The sequence below is a fragment of the Canis lupus genome, chromosome 3, assembly GCF_011100685.1.
Source record: "Canis lupus familiaris isolate Mischka breed German Shepherd chromosome 3, alternate assembly UU_Cfam_GSD_1.0, whole genome shotgun sequence".
Lineage (NCBI taxonomy): Eukaryota > Metazoa > Chordata > Mammalia > Carnivora > Canidae > Canis > Canis lupus.
This window is the reverse complement of record NC_049224.1, coordinates 88,152,937-88,176,026: the sequence shown is the minus strand read 5'-3', so window position 1 is coordinate 88,176,026 and position 23,090 is coordinate 88,152,937. Positions and strand designations below refer to the sequence as shown.

At 44.2% G+C, this 23,090-nt stretch overlaps 1 long non-coding RNA gene across 6 annotated transcripts in view; it reads left to right on the top strand.

The window, feature by feature from the left end:
* Positions 1-20,531, top strand: part of LOC111095319 — a 28,063-nt gene extending 7,532 nt beyond the window's left edge. Inside the window, exons 2-6 of one of the 6 annotated variants that reach the window (XR_005357379.1) lie at positions 13,226-13,897; positions 17,904-18,083; positions 18,539-18,599; positions 19,399-19,645; positions 20,251-20,531. This is a non-coding gene — a long non-coding RNA (uncharacterized LOC111095319). Of the gene's footprint in view, positions 1-13,225; positions 13,898-17,903; positions 18,084-18,538; positions 19,646-20,250 lie in introns of all 6 variants that reach the window. The other 5 variants (XR_005357382.1, XR_005357378.1, XR_005357380.1 and 2 more) reach the window with 5 other exon arrangements.
* Positions 20,532-23,090: the final 2,559 nt, after the last annotated feature.

Genomic DNA, 23,090 nt, shown 5'->3' with positions numbered 1-23,090 from the left:
ATCGAGTCCCACATTGGGCTCCCTGCTCGGTGGGGAGTCGGCTTCTCTCTCTCCCACTGCCCCTCCCCCTCCACTCATGCACTCTCTCTCTTGCTTTCTCTCTCTTAAATGAATAAATAAAATCTTTATTAAAAATTGCCTCTTTGGGCAGCCTGGGTGGCTCAGCAGTTTAGCGCCACCTTCAGCCCAGGTCGTGATCCTGGAGACCCAGGATCGAGTCCCACATCAGGCTCCCTGCCTGGAACCTCCCTCTGCCTGTGTCTCTGACACTCTCTCTGTCTCTCATGAATAATTAAATAAAATCTTTTTTTAAAAAATGGCCTCTTTGAGCCCCTTTTGGAAACTGGTTACAAATGATAGTCCAAGAGAAGGAAGAGTTTATTGGCTGGGCACAACCTTGGCATACAAATTCTTGGTGCTTTCTCTGGGTGTCACCTGTCACACATGACGTTAGTTTACTTTTATGCTTTAATGAAGAAGCAAGCTGTGCACATCATGGGGTTTCTTTGTTTTGTCCTGAAATCTCAGACAACCAACAGTCCTAGGAGGGCGGTCTGCTGCCCTGAAAACGGGCTCTTTCATTTGAGCTAGGTTTTGAATCACAGCCTCTTCAGGTGGTCTTAGCCAGGAGATGGAATACAAAGCTATCTTCTACACAGATATTCCCTGGCTTACAACAGGATGAGTCTTGAAGGACTTGATTGAAATTTGGGTGGAAGTTACACCTTTTTATGAGAAAAGTAAATCATATTCCCAGAACAGTTGGAAGGGGTGGAGTTCATTTATGTCTTGGCTCGGCTGGCAGCTATCTGGGCACTTAAGTACGACGTAAATCATTTAATTGGAAACTCTATAGTCACCTTTATGGACGCTGCTGCTGGACAACTGTGGATTCCATCAGCCAACTTGCCACATTGGAAGAGGAGATGAGAATCACAAATTTGTGAAAACTTTCCAATGCTGGAGGAAGCGTTTCAGCAGGCTAAAGCTGAAAATGATAAAATCTAATCAACTTGTCAGAAGTCTGCAGACACTCAAAAATACTACAAAAGTCTACTGAAAATTACTTCTGTTAAGATGGAAAAATGATTCATGACTTTGCTTGAAAACATATATGGCATCAATGAGGAAAACTCTGGGAAGATAACCCTCACTGATTTGAGGAAAAAGGAAATGAAATCATGAACTCAACCTCAAAAGAAAGGGTCTTGGAAATATCTAGTGTTTTGTAAGACAAACCACCCTCACATAACAAAGAGCATAATGAAGAATCGTGACAATGAATACTCAGTTTGCCTCTTATTCCTTTATAATTTAGGGTTTTCAGCACTAATCCTATGAAAATAAAAGTCAAAATCAGGGGCACCTGGATGGCTTGGCTGACTCTTGGTTTCAGCTCAGGTCATGATCTCAGGGTTGTGAGATGGAGCCCTGCATTGGGCTCCACATTGGGCTGCGGAGCCCTGCTCTCTCCTACCCTGTCTCCCCCGACTGCATCCACACGCTGCTCTCTCTCTCTCCCTCAAAATAAATAAATAAATCTTTTAAAGACTCAAAATCAAATGGATATCAAGATACCTATACACTGGTACTTCAATCTTACCATCTCATTATAACCAAACCAAATCAAATTGATTTTAGGACAATTCTCAACTTTTTTCAGAAAGTAGAGAGATAATTTTCATATGCAAAAAACAAAAAAGAGTGAAAAATTATAATTCTTAAAAAAGATTGTTTCTTCATTATGAAATAAATTTCCAGCCAATTGCTTTCATTGCACTAATATAAGTTGTGTTTTAGGAAGCAGAACCAGGCCCTAAGTAAACTGTAGGCTTGCATGCCTTTGGACTTCAGAGCAAACACGGACCATTACTTCTATGTGTCTCTTACCTTGAGGCTAGAATGTTTATTGCTATTGTCCTCTCTCTGTACCAGCAAAGTATCATGGGTATGTCAGGGGCAGACAGCTTGCCCTTAGTATCAACATTTTTAGCTTAAAAGAAACTACAGTCAAGTAACCAAATCCATGAAGCCGTATCTACACATGCACCTGATTTCAATAATAAGCTCCTTGATCTGGAGCCTGAACCTCAAGCCCAATGGACAGACTGTGGGAGGGGTTTGGGAAGGGGTAAGCCTATTTTACAAGTGGAAGGATAAAAATAATTTGTGGCCAAAGGGCAGAATAGGGTAGTTTCAAAACATGCCGACATCTGTTGCCTTTATTCCCACGGGAGGAACCATGCCTGGTTCTCTAAGGACGTTCACTCTGAAGGAAGCCAGCTACCATGTAAGAAGACCAGTTTCCCTGGGGCTGACCCTAAAGGTGGAAGGTAGGCATTCTAGAGGTCAGCCTCGCTGAACTCTCTGCCAACGGCCAGCAACAATGACCAGTCACGCAAGTAAGTCATCTTGGACTTCCGACCCTGGTAGGCGTTCTACTGTCCAATGAATGACTGCAACTACATGAAAGACTCAAGAAACAATATGACCCAGCCACGCCATCCTCAAATTCCTGAAGCCTCTGTCCCCTAGTCATTCATTAACTAATTATCTTAAGCCACTTAATTTTGGGGTAATTTTAAACAAAGCAATAGAAACTAGAACAGCAAACAGAAAATAACTGGGGCTAATTTCAAAGAAAAACAAGTTGATTGGGGCAATAAATGTGGCTCATAGAGTCAAATGGGCAGAAGCCAAGGGATATTCTTGGAGGCAGGTATGAGAAACTATTTCACAATCTCATCTGAGTCCTTCAACTAGAATGAACGCGTTTAGCTTGGCTGCTATAACAAAATCCTCTTGACAGGGTGGTTCAGACAATGGACATTCATCTCTCAAAGTTCTGGAGGCTGGAAGTTCAAGGTCATGCTAACATGGCCAGTTTCTGGGGAGGGTCCACTTCTTCTCTTATAGATAAGTGTCTTTTCATTGCATCCTCACGTGAAGGAGTGCAGAGAGAGGGAAGCAAGCTCTCTGGTATCTCTTCTTGGAAGGGACACAACTCTCATCATGAGGCCTCCACCCTCATGACTTAATCAGCTCCCCAAGGCCCCATTTCCAAAGCCATCACTTGGGGGATTAGCGTTACAACACATGAATTTGGGGAGGGGACAAAACATGAAGTCTGTGACAGATGATTACAAAAATAATTTTTCCCCATTTTTCCTCACCTGACTTGAGATTTAAAGTCCTCAATTGGCCTACCTTTTGGCCACTGTCAACAATTTGGACAGAACAAAGGCATACTATTTACATGTGTAATTCCACTGTGCCAGTTACCCGTTGCCATTAGAAGTTATAGAATAATGATAATAAACCAACGTGAGTCTCAGGGGCTTACAGCAATACATGTTTATTACACAAGCATCTAGAGTTAGCTCAGGGTCGGCTAGGAAGCTCTTCTTATCAGCTGAAATCGTTCACATGTCTACCATTAGCCCCTTGTTGGGTGGGCTTCAGCTTTACATGTCTTTTTTCTGCATTTCTCCTTTTCCATCAAGCTAGCCCAAACATTTTCTACATTTACACAGACTCAGGAGAAAAGGCAGAAATACTCAAGGTCTCTATGCCTAGGCCAGAACTGTCACACCTTCACCCCCACCACATTTTGGTGGGCAAACTCCTATTTAAGGGACAGAGAAAATGTAGTCCACCTTTTTTAGACAGGATCGGCTAAGTCGCATGTCACCTGGCAAACGGCGTGGTTACAGGGAGGGGGAAAAGCTGGGACCATCAGAGCGACCTTCACCAAGGCTATACACATCATGGGGAGGTGGGAGGAGAACTTACCAGAAGGCGTCCAAACTGCCAAAAGGACATTTAGGTTAATTCTGAGAAGCCAATTATAACAATAAATCTTATACAAAATATTAAAGGTGTAATGTGTGTGTGTTTAGATTTCTTTTCATCAGATTCTCATATTAATTTAAGAATCAAAAGAACACCATACAGGGACGCCTGGGAGGCTCAGCTGGGTAAGCATTGGACCCTTGACTTCAGCTCAGGGCCTGCCCCCGGGGTCCTGGATTCGAGCCCCATCAGGCTCCACACTCAGAGGGGAGTCTGCCTCAGATTTACTGCCTCTCCCTCTGCCCCCTCACCTCGGTCTCTCTAAATATATAAATAAAATCTTTAAAAAGAGAGAATATGACATACACATTGATCAGAACACACAGTGGCAGTTCAGTCCCAATATCGAGCTGTAAAAGCTTTGACATAGCTCTGCACATCCGGGCCTCAAACTCTTTGTCTGTAAGCTCTAGGTGTTCCCTAGCTACTTAGCATCTACGGAGTAGAGTCTCTCATTATTCTTCCATTCTTTTTTTTTTTTTTTAACATTTTATTTATTTATTCCTGAGAGACACAGAGAGAGAGGCAGAGACACAGGCAGAGGGAGAAGCAGGCTCCTTGCAGGAGAGCCCGATGCGGGACTTGATCCTGGGACCCTGGGGTTACCGCCTGGGCCCAAGGCAGATGCTCAACCACTGAGCCACCAGGTGTCTCTTATTCTTCCATTCTTAGAAGGCCCCTGTGGACATATAATTTATTGAGATATTAGTTTGTGTTTAGTACTCAAATGTTCAAAACTTCAGAGTAGCCAGATTAGAAGGGCAGACCCTGAGACTGGAGCCAGCCCAGTAAAACCTGCCTCGGCCATTTACTAGCTGGGTGACTCAGGCAATTTACTTGCCCTCCCTGGGCTGCAGTTCCCCTGCCCATAAAATGGGAACAGTAATAGTCGTATCCGCCCCTTGGGTTGTTGAAAGGCAGAAATCGTGACCAGCGCTGGAACTTTTTGTTCTAGCAACGTGTCATGGCTGTGATCCTGCACAGTCACCAGCCTCCTACCACACTAGGACTGTGTCCTGCCTACCCTGCCTCTCGCCGTCCCCCGGGGTTGGTAACTCTGAACACCGCGAGGCCAAGGCCAGTACGGTGGCTGTGCTTGGTGGCAGAAGAGAGCAGCTGTGGGCGGGGACCTCACCCCACCTTCCAAATCTCGGGGGAGGGCATCGTGCTGGTGGCAATGAATTACATTCACAACTGCAGCTGCCACGGAGCCTACGAGATGCCCGGTTCTCTGTCTGCCTTTGCAGCCGCTGGGGTTGACAAAAGCCACACCATGCTCATTTTTATGACACTGTCCACGGGAAGGGGAGGGGGGTGCAACCTTCTTTCCCTAGGGTGCTGATTGCAGAAGCCGTGAAGGCAGGGGGAGGGTGAGATTTCCTAAGAGGAGAGGATGGCTTTCTGCGGACCCACGTGGAAGCACCGCCACCACCACCGCCACCTCGGAAACCAGAGTCAGGGCACACTCAGGTAGACGCCCCCTTATCTCTGAGAGACGCTAAGCATATTTCCCCAGAGGACTAACCTGCTACTAAAATCTTAGTATCCACCTTCAAAGACACTGTGAGAAATGCAGGAGATGATGGAGAGGAAAGCAGCTGTTGCCATAATGACAAAGCGACTGGGTTCCGTGGAGGATTCCTCTGAATTTCCAAGGGCAGGGGATGTGCCCTGTTCTCTGTTATCCCCACGCGTGGTGTCTGACCCAGGACTAGATGTCAATACATGTTTTTAGACTGTACCAACCAGAAACTGCAATTCCACTGCAAATGGGGATGCCCAGAAATGCCCAGAGGATTAAGGAAGGGAAGAATGTAGAGAGAAAGAAATCCCTCTGCCAGAATCAGAGCAGAGAGGATGCCTATTTGGGCCTGCGGAGAACCGGACTTCATGGGAACCAGGGGGACTTAGCAGTCACCCCAACCAAGAGTGCCTTCTAAGGAAAAAAGATAATATTGCCTTTTCAGATTAAATCATGATTCAAAGCACTTAGGCTTCTTATTCTATGTCTACTTATGCATTCACTTATTTCATAAATTTCTCAACCCCAACTTCATAAGTGACAACCTTCAGAATTAACAGGACAGGTAAATCGGGCTCATTTTGCTGCTTTAAAAACTATTATTTTATCTACTTCTGAAACATAGTAAAGAATCTTCTTATGAGACTCAAGGCAATTCCCCTATTTTTATGTGTGTGTCCCCTAGAATCGGACAATGTGCCAAGTATGGGATGGTAAATGTAATAAAGCCAGTTTTTCCTGAACCTCTATTCCACCGCTCACTCCAGTAGGCTGTGTACACAGGTATCTTTAAAGAGACAGAGACTCCACACCAACCACCCGTGTTCACACCACTCTCCCAACAACAGCTGTCACCTGTCCCCTCTGAGCTGCAATGTTCTCACTTCTGAACCTTCCCATAGGACTCTTGTGATAACATACACGAAAGCAAAATGTGAAAAGTATAAAGCGCTTGCTGTATTGAGAAGTTTTAATACTGAGCAGTTTGAAGCATTTTAATTATTAAAACAGTCAATTGACATGCTGAGGCATAAATATTTCTAGAATACAAATTTGAAAAAAAAATTAAAAATTAAAAATTTAATGAAAAATTAAAAATTTTTGAATTAAAAATTAATTTCAAAAACAAATTTGAAAATCTGAAAATGACTTTCAGTTTGACGAATTTTCGAATATTTAATGTGGGAAATATCACGGACATGTCAGAGAATACACAAAAGGAAATTCGTATGATAAAATGTAAAATTGAAAATTAGGAACCTTTCCAGAATTTATACTTGAAGCCCAACGAGTCATGCTACAAATATCTTTTAAAATTAGCAACAGTTTCTAGCAGTCTCTTTAAAGGTAAAGGTTTCTTCACAATAACTTTTATGGAAATTTTCACTTTGCTTAAGCTGATAAAGACTCAGATCAGATAGAAAAAGTATCTCTAGAGAAAGAAAATCAAATTACATGCATTATAAACTTTAGACTTGCAGACGGCAGATCAAATCTGGCTTGTCTACAACAATTACAAATCATGGAGTTGAATTTTGAATTATCAAAGTTTGACTTTAGTATCTCCTTAAAGTATTGCTTTAAAAAGAAAAGAAAGAAACAAAGAAAGAAATATCCACAAGAAATGATTCTGCAAAATACGACTTGTCAATCTCTGAATGCCAGACTCCATCCTGATTTTATCCAACAAATCTTCCTAGATTGTGATGCTTGCAGAAGAACTAATATCATTTGCATTGTCCAGGGTAGGTTTTCTTTTAGATGCAAAAGCGGCGACTTTAATGTGAAAGAGAAACAAAGAGTTTTGCTTATCATAACTCCGGTAACAACTGGTGACGAAAAAGCAAATGATTATTTAGTGAGAACTTCTAGCCATGGTCTAGAATATCAGAAAGTAAAGCTGAATTTAAGAATGTGTGTTGCTAGGGGATTACTGCCTCACCTCTGTTTTATTTTTATTTTGTCATAATTAATAATCCCACACGATTGCCTATTCTCTCTCCTCTTAAAATCTTCCTTTGCCACTTGCCATCACGTGAGATTGTCCTACCCCAAGAGTGTTGGTGAAACAGACCATCGTCTTCCTAGGGCTCCCTCTCTTGTTGTCTCTTTGTTTAAAGCATCTACCACCATAGGAAAAATTAAAATCTACGTGAGGATATTAGAAAGCTTTGAAATCTGTGCTCCCAGTTCCCGCTGAGCAGACATGCCTGGTTCCCACTTCCTCTGGTGCCCGGCTCCTCTCTTCAACCCTCCAACCCCAGGGTTGGCAGCAGCTTCCCACGACTGCAATTCTCGAGGTTCCCCTGTCTTCTGGTTGCACTTCCTAACGCTTTCATGACTACATGTAATAGACTCCTTTTATTAAATTAGCTAGCATGGCTTCTGCTGGCAGGTCAAATCCTCTCCAATAAGGGAGGATACGCTGGTGATTCTTTCTTCATCAAAGGTCTCAAACAAGGTCATTAAACTACAAGGTAGCAACATTTTCCATAGCTCCAGTTCTGGCGAAAGAGCCACTGCAAATTTCAGAAAAACTCTAAGAAGAAAGTCAGCGAGGGGCGGGTGGGGAGGGGGGGTTTACTTTCAGGAAGATCAAAGGACCCACAACTGGAGCTTCAAATTTCCCTTTGGGATGTGCTGGTATCAAAGAATTGCTTAGTTAACCAAACTCTCCAATAACCTCTCACTCTGTGATGTGTACGGTTTTATTTTCTTAATTTCATGTAATGTGATAAGAAAAGTAGTTCCAGGCTTCACTTCCATCCCTAGAATGGGAGAGCATGATTTCTAAATTCTTCCTACATAGCAGTTCTGGAGAACCCTCCATATTTAGATGGGGAGCTAGGAAAATATGTCATTATTTAGGGAGCTTTCGAGTTAGGCTTTCCCCAAAACCTGTCTTGGAGCTTCTCTGTTGAAGTCTACAGCAATTCAATCCATTTGTACCTCAGTTCCAGGTCCCTAGTACAGTCTATGATGGTTTCTTCTTGCCATACCCCATACCTAACCCATCAGCAAGTCCTCTCAACAAGATTTCTCACATCCCTTCTGTCCCAGCATAATCCAAGCCACCATCATCTCCTGCCTGGAAAATTGCAATAAACTCCAAAGCGGTCACTCTGCTTTATTTCTTACACTCCTATAACCTCTTCTTAACATAGCAGCTAGAAAGACCCTTCAACAGTATTACTCCTATTTGAAATCCTCAGGTAGTTCCCCAACATGCTCAGAGCAAAACCAAAGTCTTTATTATAAGATCCAGCATTTCCTACATAATCTGGACTCCCCTCTCCTTTCTGTCCTTACCTCCTACTCACTCTCCCTCTTTCTAATTCCATTACAGCAGCGTGGGTACCTTCACCGATCCTCAAACATGCAAGTAAGCACCACTCTCCCATAATTATTACCAGAACACTTCCAAAAAAAAAAAAAAAGCATCAAGATATAAAGAAATATAATTATTCATTAGAACTTAAAGTTATATGGAGAGAAAATTTCCAAATGTTCTTGATAGCTCTCTATCCCCAGCTTTGGAAAAGCTCAAACGCCTATAAAAAGTGGTCGCTGCTGGGTACAAGTGTTTCAAGCCTTCTGTCCAAGCTTTGCCTTCTGTGCCCTGGTCAGGACCCTGGTGCTTTATCTCAGTCTCTCTAAGTTTTATCTCCTCTGCTTTCATGACTCACTCCAGCTTGAGTTCAGCTCTGTGTGTCTGAATCTCAACTTGGCTTCTAGGTGTGTCTTTCATATTTCCCCTTGCTCCATAATTTGCTTCCTGAGGGCAGATCACACTCCCACCCCCATGCCCAATTCCAGCCATGTACATAACATGGCTAGGAGTCCAGACCCCCACTTTTTGAATGGAGATGACTATGCCATTGAATAGCCAAAATAAAGAGAACAAAAACAAAACAAAACAAAACAAAACAAAACAAAAACGGAAGGAAGGAAAATGAAAAGAGAAGATGCAAGAACGAAAAGAGAATAACAACAGAGGGAGAGAAGGAGGATGAAACACAGCAAAGACCTAGGAGACCTGCCTTTTTATGCCTGTAAGGCTACAGTTCCCAAATTCTAAAGCAACAAATTTGTGATACTAAATGTACTTTTCTTTATTATTCCATTAAACAATAGGCAAGGGTAGGTATGATAACAACCATAGTTTTAAAGTAGTGAGAGACAGGGGAGCCCAGGTGGCTTAGTCAGTAGAGCATGTGACTCTTCATCTCAGGGTTGTGAGTTCAAGCTCCACGTTGGGTATGGAGCCCACTTTAAAAAAAAAAAAAAGCAAAATAATGAGAGACAAAGTATTTCAGAACCTCAATAGCTGTAATGTAACGTGAAAATAGCTGTGATTTCTACAGATGATAAGGTCATATTAATGTTAATATGTAATAATAGTGTTATATTAATATTAGATGACACGGTCTGCTAACATGGTAGATGGATGTTGCCTAAATTCAAAATGAAAAACTGGTTTTAGTCAGAGATCAGTGAGATTAAAGACACAATATTATTGCCATCCAAGTTCCTACTACCTCAGTAGGCTATTCAAGAATCCTTTGGAGTCCACAGACCCCATAATCAGAGCCCCTATGAAAAATATATAAACCAAGGAATGAAAGAAAATTGCTTCTGTATGTCTCACACTGAAACTAATTGGAAAAAAATGTCAATGAGGATATTTGTTTCAAGAGTTTCCTTTATGGTCCTATACCCAACATTCCAAAACTTCACTCTTCCCTAAAAAGAAAAGCAAGACAACTTTGCTACTGATGGACAACTCAGTTCAGTTACTTTGAGGCTACAAGGCTAAACTATGGTCAGTTACAGATTACACAGCACTTGTCATTTTGAGTGGTTTGGGTTTGATTCTTACTTGCTTGCTATAATCTGTGAAATGGGAACAAGACACCTGCCTCAGGGTACTTGCTGCTCCTGATACATAGTAAATGAATCCTCAACAAAGGTCAGTTCCCCTTCCTTTTCATTCCCTGAACATCAGTGAGATTTGAACCCCCATGAGATCTCTGGACCACCCAAGTTTCTAACAACATTTATGCCCCCTAGTCAGAGGATGAAAATGTGAGAACTGATTGAAGTAGATCCATCTTTAGGACTTAAAAAATATTAAAGCATAAGGCTTTAGCGATCTCAGATAGCACCAGACATTTAATTCCTAAATGCTGACATTTTATCTTATTGGAGAAGTGAATTTTTATAGGGTTCATTTTTTTTCTGAATAGAAAATTATGTTTGAATTTTTAATATGAATTACTTATATCCAAAGAGATCTTTAAAAATGCTGACAAGAGATTCTAGAAACACTTAAATTCCAAGGCTGAACCCATTCCAGCATGCATTAAAATAATGGTGGAAAGAGATGAACTGGGAGGACCACTTTCTTCTGTCTGGAATTGTGCACAATCCTTTTGAAGTCAGGAGTGGGGAATAAGCTCAGGGGCTTTAGGATAATTCTCAATTTGGCAAGGGAATTTCCTTGAGGCAGGAAACACTAGCCCAAACTGTATTAATGTATTTATGAAAGTAGTTACATCATTGCGGTTTGGGGAATGATTTTAAAGCTTAGCAAAATGTGAAATTAATTTTTGATTTCCTTGTTCCAGATTCCTCTTCAAATCCCTGCTCTGTTCATTGTTTTAAAAAATATCTGCACTTCCTTTCATTGGAAGCACATTCTTTTTATTCCCCAAATATTTGCTGTTTGCTCGAATTTAAATTAATTCTTTCAAGTGTTTTGCAAGTCCCCCACCCCCGTGTGTCAGACACTGTGTCAAGAACTTGGAATACAAAGTGGATTAAGAGATGGTCATTCCCATCAGTGGATTTAATCATGCAGATGGCCCGCCTCAGAATGAATTGCAATGGGTCCCTGGATATGTCAAAGAGATAACGGCGCTCCCATGTTTATTGCAGCATTATTCATAGTAGCCAAGACATGGAAACAACCAAAGTATCTGTCAACAGATGAGAGGATAAAGATGTCTCTGTGTGTATATACATATATATACACACACACAGACATGTACATAAAATGGAATGTTAGTCATGAGGAAGAAAATCCTGTCATTTGCAAATCATAGATGGAACTTGAGGGCATTATGCTAAGTGAGAGAAGCCAGAGAAAGACAAACACTGTATTTTATCACTTAAATGTGGAATCTAAAAAAGCCAAATTTATAAAATCAGAGAGTAGAATGGTGGTACCAGAGATTGGGGTTTAAGGAGATTGGGGAGTGGTCAGACACTTGCAAGGGTACCAGTTTACAAGCAGTAGGTAAGTCAGTCCTGGGGATCTAATTCAGAGATAGTGATTGTCATTGATGATTCTGCATTATAAACCTCAAAGCTGCTAAGAGACTAGATCTTGATAGTTCTCATCACCAAAAAAGGGTCAATTATGTGCCAGAAGTAGCTAATGCTACAGTGGTAAGATCTGCGATATATAAACGTATCAAATCAACCCGCTGTATTCCTTTAACCTACATGTTACGCACATACCTAAATGTTGTATGCCAATTATATCTCACTAAATATAATTATTAACAGAAGTGTTTACCTAAAAAAAAAAAAAAAAGAGAGAGAGATCCATGGACTGGTGAATGGATAAAGAAAATGTGATATATATATATATATCACACACACACATATATATATATATATATACACACACACACATATATATATATATATATCACACACACACACAATGAAATATTATGCAGCCTTAAAAAGAAGAAAATCCTATCACATGTTACAACATAGATGACCCTTGAGGGCATGATGCTAAGTGAAATAAGCCAGTCACAAAATCACAAATACTGCATGATTCCCCTCTTATAAAGTATCCAAACCAGGCAAAATGATAGAAACAAAGAGAAAGATGGTTGCAGAGGCTTCAGGAAGGGAAAATGGGGAGTAGTTGTTCATCGGGTAGAGAGAGAGCTTCTCTCCTGCGGGGAGGGAGGGACCTGTGGACCTGCTGCACAAGGGTGTGCATGTATGTGGTTCATGATCTTGTACTGCACACCTGGAAATTGTTGGGTGATTTCATGCGGTATTTATTTCCTGCTACAATAAAAAAGAAGTCATTGCAATTGAGAAGGCTGCACTGCTAGAGAAGGGCTGAGGATACAGGCTGGGGTGTCGGCCCCATGGAGGGAGCAGGAGGTGCTATCCAGGAGGTCAATCAGGGAGGGCTTCCCACGGGACGAACACTTAGGATGGACCGCGACTGATCAGTAGAAGATTGTCAGGCATGAAGATGGGAAGGGGACAGGCCCAGGCGAAGTGAAAAATGCAGGAAGCAGTGAGGACCTTGGGGGCCCTATCAGGGGTTGCAGAGGGCAGGTACAGAGTGCCAGGTGCTGCTAAAGAGGGGGTCTGTTGAGTTGGATAAGAGGCAGGTGTGGGGCCAGGTGCACAGGGCAGAGACATTCTAATTGAAAATATTATGGACGAGAGAGCTCACCCCTGGTGTCTTAGCTCAGACTGCGGAAACAGAATACCACAGAGCAGGGGGCTCGCACAACAGGCATTTATTTTTCATGGTTCCAGGGACTGGGAAGTCTAAGATCAAGGTGTCAGAGGTTGGGCGCCTGCTGTACACACACGGCAGAGAGAACCGGGTTCTGTTTCTCTCTTCCTCCTCTTTGAAGGACACTAATACCATCATGAGGGCCCCATCCTCAGGACCTCATCGACGGCTAAGCTACCTCCCAAAGGCCCTGCCTCCAAATGCATCACACTGGAGGGCAGGGCTTCAACATATAAATTTGTGGGGCGGAGGGACACGGACATTCAACCTGTAACTCTCGGCTTCACCAACAGCAGGGAGCTGATGCGGTAAATCTACAGGCAAGACCACAAACCACACACTGCAGAAGAGCAGCAGAGCATCGCTCCCAGGTCTGTGACCCAGACACTGCAGGACCCGAAGGGCACCTGGAGATACCAGTGTTGCACAGCACTTAGGAGCTAGGGCTCCAGATTCTTCTGCCTGAGGGAGGGCTCAGTCCTGGCTCCCTGGCCTTGAGAAATTCGTGGAATGTCTCGGACCCTCAGGTTCCTCCTCTCTGACATGGGGATGAAAATAATTCTACCTACCTCGTAAGGAATCTTGGAAGACCTAAATAAGAAATGCTCAGCCCAGTGCCTGGTGGAAAATAGACACTCAGTAATCATCACTGTGGTTGCTTTTATTATTATCTAACCCATAAATTACAAGCCACTCAAGGAAAACCACTCAAGGAGGTGATTTTGACCTTGTAAGTATGAGAGATACTTGGTACCAATCAGGTTTTCAAAGCTCTCAATGAAGAAAACCCAAACACCGCATTAGAGCACACACATCCCCAAACAAACTTCTGAGCAGGAAAATGAAGTCAACCCCCCCTCGTGTGAGCTGCCTCAATAAAGTGCTTATTTGTATAAATGTTCACACAGTTAGGCTAACAGACGTGAAGGAAAAACATCCACTAAAATGTTAAGACAAAACACAAGGTAAGTGTCACCACTGTTTAGAGCTTTTAAATATTTAGTAGTTCATCCAGTTCATTTTCGTTTGTTTTTTTAACTGGCACAATTTTATTTTCCCCTCCTTCCATAAAACATATCCAAGAAATGCATTATCCAAAGTAATTTCATTACCGGAAGAATATTCATTAAGATGTTTGTGAAGTCCCGTGGTTTTTATATAATTTGCACTTGGTTCAACACCTTCCAGGACTAATGTGTCTCCAATTTCAGAGCAGTAAACATCCCCAAACCCATTCTGACCCGTGTTTCTTTTGGATGCCTAATGCTCCTCGATGGGCAAGAGGTCTATTGTCCCAGCCCAATCTGAGATCCAGACAAGCTGGGCTCACCCAACCCGTGCTCAAAAACCAATCCCACCTCCCCCCAATGCTTCGGGGCCAAATCATAAGGTGAAGACAGAGTTTAGGATAAAGAGGAACAAGAGTTTCATTGCTTTGCTGGGCAAAGGAGGCTCCCATAGGCTCTGGCCTTGGAAAAACTGCAAGCCCCCCTCTCGGTCCCCCTGCCTCCAGCCTCCTCCCCCTAGGAAGAGACTAGGGGGTTTTATAGGGAAATACGGGATCTAGCTTGTTTGGACAGGAATTGTGTACTTGTGGGATCCCCGTGTGGCTCAGTGGTTTAGCGCCTGCCTTCCACCCAGGGCGTGATCCTGGAGACCCAGGATCAAGTCCCACGTCGGGCTCCCTGCATGGAGCCTGCTTCTCCCTCTGCCTGTGTCTCTGCCTCTCTCTCTGCATCTCTCATGAATAAATAAATCTTTTTTTTTTTTTTAAAGGAATTGTGTAACTTGCCACCTGCTTCCTTTGTCTTGTCTTCAGGGTGGTACCTAGCTCCTGAAACAAAAGGCTGAGAAGGGAGGAGGGGAGGCTTGCAGAAGAGAGGAAAAGAAAGAAAGAAAGAAAGAAAGAAAAAGAAGAAAAAGAAAGAAAGAAAGAAGAAAGAAAGAAAGAAAGAAAGAAAGAAAGAAAGAAAGAAAGAAAGAAAGAAAGAAAGAAAGAAAGAAAGAAAGAAAGAAAGAAAGAAAGAAAGAAAGAAAAAAAAAGAAGACAGGAAAATAATTACTTTAGAATTGAGCTTCCCTGAAGCATGAGTGATTTTTGTTTATGTTTTTAAGTGATTCCATTTCCCCACTTTCACGCCTTCCCTTTCTTTTTTATAAGATTTTATTTATTCATTCATGGGAGGCAGAGGCAGAGGCAGAAGCAGGCTCCCTGCGGGGAACTCGATCCCAGGACCCCGAGATCATGACCTGAACCAAAGGCAGACGCTCAACCACTGAGCCACCCAGGTGCCCCCGAGCCTTCCATCTCTATGGGAGGGGGTGTCCTACTTGTCCGGCAGATTTCTACAGGCCAGGGGCATCATCGGGGGATTTTTACTATGGAAGGCTTGTACTTGTTTTTCACAATTACCCGAACTCTAAAGGTAGATAGACTGTGTTTGCAGACATAAGGCACACACCAAACGATGACCTTTAGCAGCACGTACACTCCTGGGGCCAATAACAAAAGGGTTTGAACAAAACAAACAAAAAATGCCCAAGAAGATGGATTTAAGTCCATCTGAGATCCATGAGAAAAGACCTGAGAGCCAGTCAGTGAGACCTGTGCCCATTCCCTCCAAAGGAGAAGTTTGGTGACTTAGAGATTGTTGCAACCAGGTGCCCTGTTGCCAATTTTTTTCTGCACTACTCTCAAAGCAGCAAGAGATATTTGTATGTGTACAGTAGGATGTATTTGCAATGGCACAGATATCCTCTTGCTTGGCCAACATAAAATCTAAGGCCACAAGATTCTGAATTGCTTTTATGAGGATAATGGATTTTTCTGACCCTACACATCACCACTTGGGATTGGGAAAACCTCAGTAGTAGGTCGGTGTCCATTACGGACTTGGGAAAAATTCTTTACTGGATGTATGAATGGGTCATGGCCATCCAGAATAGACTCTGCCCTTGGAAGGCAAATCACTCAACGACCTGTGTAGATGAGCCAAGGTCTGAGCAATGTGAACTAGGACATTATCTCTCCATCCCACAGGGAAGGCCAGTATAAGGCAAAGCATAAATAACATTGCACACTCATTTTTCTTTTTTCTTAAATATGTATCTCGAATCTCCTAAGGGTTGAATTTCCCTTTGGGATTGGTCATCTGACTTAATATTTGGTGTAGGACACTTAAGTATGGTGCACCCAAGGTGTAATTCCTGACAATTTGAGGGATATTTGACAATATCCCAACTGTTGAGGGACAGTTTGGGTTATCAAGAGAACACTCTAAGGTCCTTTTCACTTCTCTTCCAACTGTTAATATGGGCCCTCTTCTTTCTAAGTCTTGAGTAGCATCTTAGTGGCCAGCCTTAAAAGGGTACAGTCGTGCTTCCAGTTGAGGTGGTTTTCTGAGAAAAACAAACTCATGAATAGTTAAGAACTGATTCAACTATCAAACATTCTGCCTTAGTTTCATTTTCTGAACCTAATGCATATCCTCTCCCCTATCTTGGAGAGCTAGGAATGGTCTACCATACGGAATTTCACAAGGGCTTCATTGGAGCCCACCTCTGGGACCACCCCAATGCAGAGAAGGGCAATTGGTAGGACCTGATCCCATTTCAGGGGTGTTTCCTGGCATGGTTTTGCAACTGTCCTTCTTAAAGTAGGATTCATTTTCCCTATTTTTCCCGTAGACTGGGGTCTCCATGGTGCATGTAATTTCCATTTCATACCCAAGGACTTCTTCCCTTGTTGAGTTGCTCCTGCAATGAAAGAGGGTCCATTATCACTCCGGAGAGAAGGATAGTCCATACCTGGGTATTATGTCCTAGAGGGCTATCAATTCAGCCTTTCATGCTGATGTGCCCAAGGGAAGTGCTCTTGCTCCCATAACTCGCTAGCCACTCCTCACAGCATATCCTGCTCAGCACTGTCCGTGATCAAGAAAGCGACTGCCATCGGTGAACAAGCTCCAATCAGCCTGTGCCAATCGCTGGTCAGATAAATCAAGCCCACTGGAGTAGACAGTTTCAAACTTCCAAACAATTACGAAAGACAGAGACTCATTTGAAGGAGAAAGCAGCAGACTGTCCAGATTTGAAGAGCTCTCGGTGACATCTGGGTGATCCGAAAGAGGGGCTTGCTCTTTTCCCATTTGGCCTGTGGCCAACCGATAGCCCCTCCCCTCTTTTGCTCTTATAAAACTGATACTTGGGGAGGCACATATATAACATTGGGCTGAACTAATGCGAATTTTTGAAGCCCTGAGGGGACACAGTCCAACAATGCTGGGTGATAACCCCCCATCTCTGGGTCTTGCCATTCAAAACTGAACACAATTGAGACTTGTCTTCAAAAGGAATACGAAGGAAGGCATCCACCTTTTATTTTTTTAAAGATTCCATTTATTTATTCATGAGAGACACACACAGAGAGAGAGAGACAGACAGAGACACAGGCAGAGGGAGAAGCAGGCTCCATGCAGGGAGCCCGATGGGGGACTCAATCCCAGGACTCCAGGATCACACAGTGTCTGAGCCGAAGGCAGACACTCAACCACTGAGCCACCCAGACACGCCAAGAAAGCATCCATCTCTGAAGTCCAACACTGTAAACCATCCACAGTCTCCTGGCATAGCCAGAAGTCAATGGAGTATATGGTGTGAATCCTGTAGGATGGATATCCTGTACTATCTCGTGGATAAGCCCTTAAATCTTAAATGAAGTGATACTCCTCCGAATGGGGCCTCCTCACTGGTAGAATGGGAGTGGTACAGGGAGACTGACGGGGATGAATCAGTCCACGTTGTGAAAACCGATTGAGAATCTGTTTCATGGCTTCTATTGTTTCCTACTTTAAAGGAAACTCTAACACAAGGCCATTTAGCTCTTTCTTTTAACAAAACTACTGTTGGGGTGGCTGACTGGGCTTGCCCAGATATCCCATCTGCCTAAACAGTGGTACTCACTTGTTCTAGATCTCAGGTGGTCCTCGACCTTCTTCCTTTGTCTTCTTCACTCAGCAGCAGTAGCTGGAGCCATAAGGCATTTTCACATGGAACTTAGAGCCACCATTGGCATTTCTCAGCTGAGAAAAGTTATTTGAGCAGCTAATTTGCATACAAGATCTTGCCCCAAAAGAGGAATTGGATAGTCAGGTATGTATTAAAAAAAAGCTATGACCCAACTTCTGTTCACCTAAATTTATATTCCAGTGGTTTTAACAGAGAGCTGGCCAGCGACATCTGCCACAGACAAGGTCAAGGGCTTAATGAAGCCAGTTTACTATTTATTACCAAGTAGCTTACTCTGGTATCCACCAAGATGTTCACTAACCAGGACCCCATTTGCTATTGCACCAGGGCTTCTGTAGGGCCATGCTTGTGGAGGCCATTGACCTGGTTGGAAGCCCCAGGTCCCTTCATCCACTATCCTTGTCCCATCCTTCACTTTGAGTGACCATCTGTTTCCCAGACCTTTCAGCCTGGCCTTCCATTTCCAGTCTAGAAAACTTTGGGCAACCTCACTTCCAACGCCCTTCTTCTTTATAATTGGTCTTTGCTCAACCTGAGATGTCCTGACTTGCCCTTTGTGTTGATGTCTCCTTTACCAGGTGTCAGAAGCAAAACCTGAATCAGCTTCGCCTGTTGTTCTTCCTCAGCATTCTAAGTCTTGTAAGCAATCTGCACCAAATGGGCCAAACTCAGAGTCACGGCACCCTCCACTTTAATAGCTTTTGCCTGGTGTCAGGAGCACTCTGCCTAATGAAGGACATATTGATCAGCTATGTATTCTCAAGGGCCTTGGTGTCTAAATTGGTGTGTTCAGCTATTTTTTTTTCCCTAGGGTCATCTTAACATGAAGGGTTTTGAGATTTCCAATTTAATGAATCCAAGGTAGAAAATGGACTATAGGTCCAATAATAAGCAGCCAGCTGGACTTGTCCATTCACTCCAACAGGCAGTTGGCACACCAAAAATTGCCTTACCCCTACATCAGGTGGGCCCCATCTGAATTGGGTGCCCTGTTGGGTCTTTAATGGGGAGACCCATTCCCATTTGTAGAGTCATAACTTGGGGGTCTCTCTTATTGATTGCACCCTCCCTTCCACTCCTCGACCTTGCAACAAAGGACAGAGATGTTCCAGAGAAACAGTATTTTTTTTTTATGATTTTATTTATTTGAGAAAGCACAAGAGAGTGAAATAGCAGAAGGAGGGCAGAGGGAGAAACAGACTCCCAGCTGAGCAGGGAGCCCTAAGACCCTGAGGTCATGACCTAAGCCAAAGGCAGATGCTTAACTGACCAAGCCACCCAGGAGTCCCCAGAGAAACAGTCTCAAACCTAGTATTTTTTCTCCCTGTGGCAGAGGAAGGGCTGCTCGGGGTGATGGTACAGAGGCCTGACCACAATTTGGATTAAAAGGGTTCATTACACTCAAAGTCAACATGTCTTCATTTGCTTTGTCTTCCAGGGTTCAAGAATCATCAAACAGTGGAGATTGCTTCTCCCAAACTATAAGCAAGATTCAGTACACGCACCGGGGGACTTTCCCAATTATGGCAGAGGAATCTCAATGCTCTCCTTTCACTATGTTCCTTCTTTCTTGAAAGACATTCCCTGTGACTCAGCATCTGGGCAGCCACAAGGCCTAGAACAGGGAGGTCCTCGAGGTCAAACAGACGTCAGCAGGTGCCTCCCAGGGGCTCCTCCAAGTCCTGGTTAGTTTCCCACCAGAGGTCAAACTGGGAAACCATCCACCCCACTGGGAAACCATATGCCCCACTGGGAAACCCAACCACCAGCAATCTGGCCTCCACAGCGCGTTTTCCACCCTAGGCCGTGCCCAAGGGAGAGCTGGCGCAGAAACCACCCTGGGAGCCTCTGCTCAAGCCACAGAGTCTCGATGGGGGATCGTGCACAGGGTCCCTTGGGTCGCCAAACTTTGCTCCAGAGCCAAAACAGACTCAAAGACAGTTTGGGATAAAGAGGAACAAAGAGCTTTGTTATTTTGCCAGGCAAAGGAGGCTGCAGCCCACTCTGGCCTTCAAAGCTCTGCAAGCCCTTCCCCCTCAAGAAGGGGCTGGGGGTCGGGGGGCGGGGGGTGCTTTATGGGAAAATACAGATCTAGCTGGTTTTGACAGGAATTGTGCACTTGCTGCCAGCCTCTTTTGTCATGTCTTTAGGATGGTATCAGGTTCCTGAAACAAAAGGCTAAGAAGGGAGGCGGGGAGGTTTGCAGAAGAGAGAAAAGAGGTTACTTAACGGAGCTTCGTGAAGCCTTAGTGCAGCCATTTTGATTTCTGTTCAATTTTACATTTTTAAGTGTTTTCAAAACCAGATACACTGAGAAGCTGCTCCCAACATGGGCATCCTGAGGACGGCCTCATCCCTCCACACTCCCTACTAGGAGATACCAGAGCAGAAGGAGGCTTTACGAATCCCTTTGGCCAAAGAGAAGTGGGAGTGCAGACAGAGGAAGTGATGGCCCAAAGGCACACAACCTCTGCGGAGGCCCGGATGACTCCCCGCCACCCACCCTCTCTATGCTGCAACTCTATCACCAGCACCTTTTCCCCAGCAATAAAGCAAAAATGCCTCTTTATATCCCTTTTTTTTTTTCTTTTTTTTAAAGACCTTATTTATTCATGAGAGACAGAGAAAGAGGCTGACACAGGCAGAGGGAAGAGCAGGCTTCATGCAGGGAGCCCGATGTGGGACCCGATCCCAGGTCTCCAGGATCACGCCCTGGGCTGAAGGCAGGTGCTAAACCTCTGAACCACCCGGGGATCCCTACATCCCCCGTTCCTCCCAAAATCAGACAGCACGTTACACGAGGTTGGGGATAAACCAGGGTGGTAGAGGGGGTAAGCCCTGAGCTGCCATGCAGGCCAGCCTTTGGGGGCAGCATTCGAGGGCGGTTGACCACCCAGGCTCCCCAACCTATCATCCCACTCCCTGAATTCCTAACCTCTGGCCTAGTCTCCTCATTCTTGAGAACAACAGTGTGATACCAGTTTCTTGATGGAAATGGCGTATGGTTTTAAGACAATGCTGCACATCATACATCATCACGCAGGCCGACGTGAGTGTTATCGACCATACCCAGGGAAGGGCTGCTGGGGGCAGGAGAGGTAGCGGCCAGGGTAGTAGTTGTGGCGATGCTAGTACCCATCACAACGGTGGAGACAGCAGCAGTAGCCACGGTCCCAGAAGAGATGGTGGCCATAGCAGTAGCAACAGTCAGAGCAGGAACAAAAATGTTGTTCTTAGCAGGGCTGACGGCTCTCGGGAGCTCCAGCCAAAGGAGAGGGGGTGAAGCGAGAAGACCTGCATACCATGGCTCGTACAGAGCACACATCCCTGCCCACGAATGGACGGGGGTAGAGGCACCAAGGTAATACCAACTGGGTACAAAAGCCACTCACAACAGAACGTGTGCCCTCTGCAGGGGGCGGTGAAGAAAGCTCACCGTCACAGGCCTGCTGCTGGGGCACTCTGCCGAATTAGCCATTTCCAGAAGTCCACCGAACTTCTGATTTACAAACTTCCTTTCCAGTGTCTGGTGTGAGACGTTGCTCAGGACTTCAAAACAGATGCACTTCCAGGGTACGGAAGTGAGGCAAGCCAGGCCCACCCGGTGCACCTTTCTAAGACACCGTTAGCTGGAACCCAGCGGGTAGCTACTGGGCTAAGAGGGCTGCAAGCGGGCGTTAGCAGAAGGGGAGACGGGGAAGGAACTGAGGCAGGAAGGAATGTTTCCCAGAACAAGCAGCTCCTACCAAGGAGACCTACGGCCGGGTGTGCAGCGGACACTCCCTTGGGGGTGCCGGCTTGAGCTGGACTGGAGCTGGGGACCCATGTGGAAGCCCCCAGAGTTGCCCTAAAGTTTCCTTTAGTCCATTCTAATACTAAGATCTCCTCCTCCTATGGTTGGGATTCTCTAGCTACTTTTTGAACGTATAATGTATCCACGGGCATGGTTTTTTTGTTGTTGTTGTAGTTTTTTAAGACTTTTATTTTATTTATTCATGAGAGACACAGAGAGAGAGAGGCAGAGACACAGGCAGAGGGAGAAGCAGGCTCCATGCAGGGAGCCCGATGGGGGACTCGATCCCAGAACCCCGGGGTCACGCCCTGAGCCAAAGCAGGCCCTCAGCCACTGAGCCCCCCAGGTGCCCCTGGCATGTTGACATATTAATCATTCAGTTAAACTGAAGAGCCTAAGTAACAAAATGTGAGTTCCCGAATGGATCAAGCTCCCTCCCCCATTCCTCACCTTGTGTTCAATTTAATGTACCTCACTCAGGGAACCCCTGGAGCTCAGTTATAGGACGTGTGCACCACTTACGCTAAACCCATAACAGCTGTGCCAGAAGATGCTCAGCTCAGGTGCTGCATGTGGGGAGAACATGCTTAAGAATCCATAGGATGGGAAAACACTTCCTTCTTAAAAAAAAAAAAAAAAAAAAAAAATTCTTCTTAGCATTATAGATAGTTCTGAATGTTAAGTATTTTTTTCCATGGGGGTCAACAGGTACTTAAGCAGGGGCACCTGGGTGGTTCAGGGGGCTAAGAGTCCAACTCTTGATTTTGGCTCAGGCCGTGATCTCAGGGTTGTGGGATGGAGCTCAAAACTCCAGCGCCGGGTGTGGGGTCTAGTTAAGATTCTCTCCCTCTGCCTCCACCCCTCCCCGCCATGCACATGCCAGTATGCTCTCTCTAATAAATAAATCCTAAAAAAAAAAAAAATACCTAAGCATTTGATTGCAGGAAAAATAGGGGACAGAAATCAGGTATTGGTGGTTTTTTCCATTTTCATTTCTGAGTGAATTTTTAAAATAAATGCAGGGACATAAAGCATTGAAGCAAGTTGCAATATGTTTCAGTAAACAAGCTCAGCAGTTCAGCTTTATAACAATTATAAATAAACCTGTTACATTTTTCTGGACAATGCCGGCATTTGGATTTCTTTAAAAACCAGTAAATTTCCTACTGCTAGCAAACAAAACCAAAAAGAAAACAAAAACCCTGGCTTTGGTACCAGGGTACCTGGATTTGATACCTACTTCCACTGCATACTGGCTTAGGTAATTTTTGGCTGATTAGCTAATTTCCCCAGGTTTTCTATCCCTCATCTGTAATACGGTAATAATGAAAGTGTAG